Here is a 7,599-nt window from a genome sequence, read left to right as displayed (position 1 = left end):
CAACTAGTTTGAATCTTTTATACATAATTTTCTTTATCTCAATGGTTACCCTTAATTTATTAATAATCATATTTATTATGCTTAATAAAACAATATACTCCATCTGAATAAGATGACTCCTGTAGTTTCCTCTCCCTTTTCTCTTATATTCTCAGATCCCCGTCCATACCTCAGCACTTCCATGTCGGTATCAACTAGAATTTAGTTTAGGATTATTAATAATGTAAACTGGTTTTATCCTTTAATATGCAAAAGTAAGCTTTGTTATGTTATTTACTTACTTTCACTTACCAGAAATAATATTCTTGAGGACATGTTTTTTTTTTTAATTTAATTTAATTTTTTCTAGTGTTCCAAAATTCATTATTTATGTACACACCCAGTGCTCCAGGCAATATGTTTTCTTTTTTGCTGTAGTACTTCCTTTGGGAGCATTGTCTAAAAGATCTATGTTGAAAATCTACTTTCAACCTCATATTTAAATGACAGTTATCTGCCTTAAATAGAAATTGTATTTCTGAGATGTCTTATTTTTGTCTGTAAGTTCATGCACTCTTGCAGGTATCAACTAACTTCTTTAGTAAAGTGGACTCCAGGGAGAAGCTACAGTCCAAGCCTTGGGGGAGGGGAAGGGTGTTTGACTCTAGTATTAGAAACTCTTTTGACCCTACCATTTTTTCCATCCCTCTACCACCTGAATCTGTCTCTCACAGAATTGTCTTATGCTTCCACTTTGGACACTGATGTTCTCTAAGAGTAGACTCCCTTAGTTTGGATTTTTTAAAAGGTTTTATTTATTTATTTGACAGACAGAGATCACAAGTAAGCAGAGAGGCAGGCAGAGAGATGGGGATACAGCCTCCCTGCTGAGCAGAGAGCCAGATGCAGGGCTCTATCCCAGGACCCTGAGACCATGACCTGAGGTGAAGGCAGAGCCTTAACCAACCTACTGAGCCACCCAGGCACTTCTAGTTTGGATTTTGTATACTTCAGGATACAGAGGGAAAGAGGAGGAGGAGGGAAGGCTCCGGGGAAGTTATCTCCACCTATACCTGTGTTACCCATTCTGCACACTATTTGGGCTCCAGCACTGTTACCATACTATGTTAAACCCTTTGGTTACTGGCTTCTATCCATTCCTGAAGCCCTCTGGAAAGGAGGTCATGGAAATACTATCCATGTTTCTCCTATCACTCCAAGTACCAGGACCCTCCCAGGGTCTTCTCATGTCATCTGCCAGCACCCTCATTTTCTCTCTTGGTCATCCTATTTAGATATGGGATCCTTTGCCTCTGGGTTAACACTGGGAAACCTAGCTTCCCATTTGGGCATCTTTTATTTTTATTTGGGGTCTCTGACATCTATCCCACTGTATTGGCACTTCTAGACCCAATCATCTAAGTTGTAGTTATTGTTGCTCCAAATTTTCCTTTCTTCCTGCTGGTCAAACTCCATTCTTTTGGTTGAAGACACTGCTTTTACATCTTCTCTACTCAGAGATTCATAAAATAAAACTTCCTGGGGATTTTGAGATGCCATCCACACGTCTTCATTTTCCCTAACACAGTCAATACCAAGAATCTCCAAGTCCCAGCCCATGGTGTACAAAACTGCTGACTCTTAGAATGCCAGATGGGACACTGAGGTCTCAAACTGTGGCTTTTATAATTAACCTAATTTTTAATTTTAATTTTTTAATTTTATTTTTAATTTTAATTTTTAATTTAATTTTTATAAAGTGTGTATTAATCTAAACCGGTGTTAGCCTTAGAAACTAATAATGAAAGGAATCAATGATTTTTTTCCTCCCACCCTTTGCCCTCACTTCTTTTTGTTCCAATGCTCACTGCATTGCTTATTTATCAGTGGGGTGTGAGATTTCTCCTTGAACATAGTCACCCCAACAGTAGCTTAGGTCCACTGTAAGGTCAGACTCATAGTCCCTCAGCCAATTCCGCACATGCCTTTCCTGAGGTGAAGCCATCAAAGTCTGGGGGGTTGCCTAGGAGGAGACTCACCAAAATCAAATTTCTTCTAGACACAATCCATAGTGCATAAAAATTAATCAAGTCCTACCATGACTTGCTTTATTCATAATACTTAATGGTCATGTAATAGGAGTTTTTATTCAGCAGTTAAAGTTCATAAGTGCGGGTTTTACATGGAGATAGGTATTATGCTGATGGTTTAATTACACACCTTTTTGCACACCAAAGGAAATGGGTTATGCAGGTTTTGTAATTAAGGAAGGACTTTGGAGAGAGAACGAAACTGGGGTGAACGGATCTTTTTGAAAATGTTTATTTTTAAATTAGTAACTCTTTGAAAGTGTCCAACCCAGGAAGTGATACTTGAAGCTAGAAGTTGTTTATATATAAACAACAAGCTTCATGCTTGCTTGCGGTCTCTCTCTCAACACACTCGCGTGTGTGTGCGCACACACACAATTCTCTAGTTCTCATGACAGAAAATAAAATTTTTCTTTTGTGAACTTCATTCAGCACTAAGTAGTTCTTAAATCTCCTTTCCTTCAATGACTTTTCCACCATCAATTTTAAGTTCATTAAGTAAGTCATCTAATATTGGTGCAAAAATGATTGAGCTACATCTTCAAACTCTTGTGATGCAATTGCTCCAAATTAGATTCTGCTTTCATGGGACAAGATTTTCTTCTTTCTCTGTGTTATTGAAACCAAAATACCATTACTCTTTCCTTCCCCTAACACACACTCCTGCACGTATCCATGTCAAACTGCTTCCCTAATTCCAGACTCCTTCAGTCAGCTGCCTGCTCAGCATTTCAAGTAGATGATTGGGAAGGTTCTAAGTTTAAAGGTCTAGAAAAATCTTCTGATATTACCATAAATCTGTTTCTCTTATAGTCTTCCTAGTTTGGTAAATGACAACTCAATCCTTTCAAATTTATCCCACTGAAAAAACTTGGGTTCTCCACTGACCCTTTTTAATTTCTCATGTTGGACACCATATTTAGAAGCAAGTTCCATTTGCTCTATTTTCAAAATATAACAACTTCTCATAATCTCCACTGTTGCCCCTTAGTCTTAGCCACCAATCTTTTATGTAATGAATCCCACTGCTTCTACATTTGCTTTTATTATAATCCAACAGTCAAAAGAATCCTTTTAAACCCAAGTCATTGAATGCCATGCTTACGCTCATAACCTCCACTGGCTTCCATCTCACTGAGAAGAAGAATGAATGTCTCCATAATGAGGCCATTGTTACATACCATCTTCTGCTGCCCATTACCTTTCTATCCTGGCTTCTTACCACCCTCTTTCTGACTCTCTCTTTCCAGCCTCTGAGCCCTTGCCCTTCCTGTTCTTTATAGGGAAAAAGCTTTTCTCCCAGGTATCTGCTTGACTTTCTTCCTTCAGATGTTTATTCAAATCTCACCTTATCATTGACACTTTTCCTATCACCATCACCCCATGAGCCCTCTCCCTGGTGCTCCCTATCCCACTGCCCTGCTTTCTTTTTCTGCCAGCCACTTACCTCCATGTAACCTACTATGTATGGTCTCTTTTCCCTTTCTAGAAAGGAAACTCCAGGAGGTAGGGGTTATTTTCTGCTTCGTTTACTACCAAATCCCCAGAGTCTAACAAGATGTCTAAAATACAGTAGGCACTCAGTAAAACTGCTTGTGAGACAATAGGTATGACTTCATGGCTGGGAAGTATGTCTTTCCCTGCTGTGAGCTCAACACAATTCTTAGCACACTCTTGGAGGCAGTGGACACTTGTTGTTCTGGCTTTCCCAGGACAGGTGTGTTTTTTAGAGGGAATAGTTTTAATCTATGCACTGTGATTCTAGCAAGCCTGTCTCTCACAGGCATGGCCCGGAAGAGGATGTCCTTCCTGCTGTTGGTCATCATGACTGTCCTGGGAGATGATGGGGTGATCCAAGCTGGGCCAATCAGAGTCCTTCCCTAGACTTCTCTGATGGTGACAGCAGGGAACATGTATTCTCAGGGTTTACAAATAGAGCGTTGCTTATGGTCAGCTTCCTTACCACTCAGAGGAAAACAGGGACAGCATTCAAAATGCTGAGTGGCGGGAATGCCATGGACAGCAATTAGTCAGAATTGGATGCTGAACAGAAAGGGTGACACTACCATAGAGTTGTGTGTCCGCTGTGTTTCAGCTGCAGAAACCCACCTGTGTGCATAAACCTCACAGGGAAATGCAGTGTTCGGGGGGGGGGGGTTGGAGGAAGGGAGAAAATTCTTTATGCATCTCGTCTTGTTCTCTTCCTTAGCATCTTTCGTACTCTTAATTGACATGCTTATTTGAGACTAGGAACACATTTTTGGAAAAATCCCCAGTTTTGGAAAGCTGTGCTCAAGTGTTAGTGACCCCTCTCTCTGTTTAGCTGTGATTCTGCATGTGAGCCTTGGAGTCAGTCAAGCCTGAAGCCAAATTCCCTTTGATCAAAAAAATGAGACAAATGATATAAAATTTATTCAAGTCACTTTCCAGTGACCTGAAGAAACTCTCCCTTTTTGGCATCTTGGATTACGTTTGACTTAGTGAGAGCACAAAACACTGATTTGGCCTCCCTTCTAGCCCCAAAGAGATGTCATTATTCTCTCTAATACTAGTGTGTTTTAAAGTCCAATTTTAGGGTCACCTGGGTGGCTCAGTTGTTAGGCATCTGCCTTCAGCTCAGGTCATGATCCTGGGATCAAGTCCCACATCGGGCTCCCTGCTCGTCGGGAAGCCTACTTTTCCCTCTCCTACTCTCCCTGCTTGTGTTCTCTCTCTCCCCCCCACCCCCCCCCTCTCTCTGTCAAATAAATGAATAAAATCTTTTTTTAAAAAGTCCTAATTTTGTCTGCAGAAGAACAGAAGAAGAATTTAGAACATGGCTTTGACATGTCGCATGACTCTCACAAAGCCCTGATCATGATTCGTGCAGCCCCTGCCTCTGTCTTGAACATTTGAACATCCTTTTGTCTGGGGTTTCCCTCATGTTTGGAGCTCTAGCCATACAGATCTTGGAATGTTCTTTTCTGCCCTGGGGCCTTCACTCATGCTGTTCCCTGGGTGAAGTGCCCATAACCCCTTAGTTCATTCATAAGGACTATTTGAGTACAAAAGACCACTAAAGTCTGGGGGTGCACCCTGAGCAGGGAAAGTGATGAGTGAAACATCATTGACAGGTCAGGACAGGGTGGCTTCTCCAAAGGAAAATAAGGGAGGAAATGACTGCTGGTGAACTAAGTCCTAAACAGTCTGCCGAACTGATTCTTACTTTTCAGGTCTTTACTCAGTCTCTCCACTTTGCAGACTTCTTCCCGAAGCTCTCCCCTCAGAAGCACATCTCTCTGTGTATTACACATTCTTGTAACATTTGGAATCTTCTCTTTCCGTTTGAAGTTATCAGAGTAAGTCCTGGCCCCCAGCTGGAGTGTAAAAGACATGAGGACAGACACTGAGTCTGTTTTTCCTCTCAACAGTCTGTCCCATTAAGAATCTGTTCAGTGGCTTACTTGTTCTGTAATACACTATTTTGCTTTGTCATTAGAACTATCCTGTCACGTGAGAAGGTGCACTGAAGCTGAGAGAAGTTTAAGTAACTTGCCCATTGTCAGACAACAAGAAGGCAGGGATCCTGAAATCCCGTCTGTCTGGCTCCCATTCCAGACCTGCATGTCCCAGCTTCCGACCTCATTCCCCAGCAAGCCCATTGAGGATGGTCCTGTAGGAAATAAGACAGAGTGGGCCTTGTCCTGGTGGAGCTCACAACTACTCTACCATCTTCTCTAGAGACACAGGAAAGGGATTCTAGAGAGGTGATTATCTACGTATTAGAAAGACTCTAATAAACCTCTTGAGAAAGACCTAAGGAAAGTATAGAGCTGCTCACCATTTGGTCAGGTGCAGAGTTAGTCCTCCTTGAGATGAGGCAAGTCAGAAAGCCCCTGAGATGCCTGGTTGATTGAGTCTTTTTCTGCACCCAGGCATGGTTCTCCTGCTACTGTGTTTAATACTGGGCACTGCTGGCTATATGGGGCTCGTGTTTAAATGGCTTTCTACACACTGACAGCTTTGTAATACCCTAAAAACGAACATCAGTGATTGTACCTTGCAGTGAGATGATCACATGAACATATTTGCTACTTTTATATACAATCGCTGAGAGGTTCTTTGGAGGTAGGTGGCACAGCCAGCACCCATCCATGGGCTCTAGGGTAAACCATGGACGTGACCTTGAGTGTGTTCCTGAGGAAGCCCCAGGGTTGTCCTCTGTAACATGCGATTGACCATTCCTACTTTACAGGTTTGGTGTGAGGATCATAGACGGGATACTGGGTTTGGTTGGCCTTGAACTAGAGTAGGAGGCTTGATATTGGCAGGGTGTGGAATGTGAATGACCGTGGGCGTTCAGGCTGCCTCCGTCCTCCCTGGCGGGGTGACGATGCTCCCTTCACTCTGCACGTGGGTGCATCCTCATGCTGTGGTCCTCATGCTGGGGGATGAGAGGGCAGCAGCAGACCATACAGGGAGTGTTTCTGCCTTTCAAGTTGGAGGGAGGCATTCCGTGGGAAAGATACAAACGAGTACATGATGTTAGGAGGTCCTAGGCACAATGGATATACTAAAGTGGGTGAGGGGATACGGAATGTGGAGGGTCGGGTGGGCAGTGAGGGTGTTCTTTATAGTGTATGGTCAGGAAAGTCCTTTCTGCTGCGACCTTTGAAGGGAGGGAGGATGGGAGCCACACGGAGAGCCAGGAAAAGAACATCCACTCCACAGGGAATAGAAACGCTGAGCCTGGAGGCAGAGTGGGCTCGGTGCCCAGGAAGCACATGGTGTGGCCAGTGTGGCTGGAAGGGAGCCTAGAGAGAAGCCTGTGTCCTCACCTGAATGAAACTGATTTAGCACCGCCTCCTCGGGACTTACAAGCTGGACTGCGCACAGCGCTCAGATCCCTTAACGATTAGAATAAGGAGTTTGCCATCTGCTTGATACATGGTAACCGCAGAGATGATTTTATTTAGGTTTTTTTTCTTTTTCTTTTTTTCTGTAAATTTCTAGCTAACCCTGCTGGGAAGCCCCATGCCTCTGATATTGCAACTTTCTTGCCTCTGCTTAGATCTTTTCCTTGCTTCCTGCTAACTGGTGTACTCTTACTCATCCGGTGGGTTCCAGTTAAACTGGGAAGCTTCTCTGTTTGTCCCTAGTGCAACTCAGTGATGTTCCTATGTACTCCAGTACTTCCCTTCTCATTAACACTTATGCATTATGGGGCAGCTTAGCGCTCCAGAACTCTCTTCCCAGTGACCCACTGAGTACGATGAGGCCGAGGCTGTGTTTTCCTTAGTTCCTGCTGTATATCCAGTGCTGAGCCTGGGCAGGTCCCTTAATGTTTATTTGTGGGTGGGTGGATGGATGGAGGCATGTGTGCCTGCTAGTGAAATTGGTTCTTAACAGGGCATGCTACAAGGCAGAGTTCAACTAGACAATTATTACAATATTGGTGAAATATGGAGTGCCACACGAGCTCTCCCAGGCCGAGTCCGTGGATTTCATCAAGAAAAGTCCCTAGGGGGGGAACATGTTATTAAATGTTTAG

Source organism: Mustela nivalis, assembly GCF_964662115.1.
Source record: "Mustela nivalis genome assembly, chromosome: 1".
NCBI lineage: Eukaryota > Metazoa > Chordata > Mammalia > Carnivora > Mustelidae > Mustela > Mustela nivalis.
The sequence above is the reverse complement of the archived record's forward strand: the minus strand, read 5'-3'. Positions refer to the sequence as shown.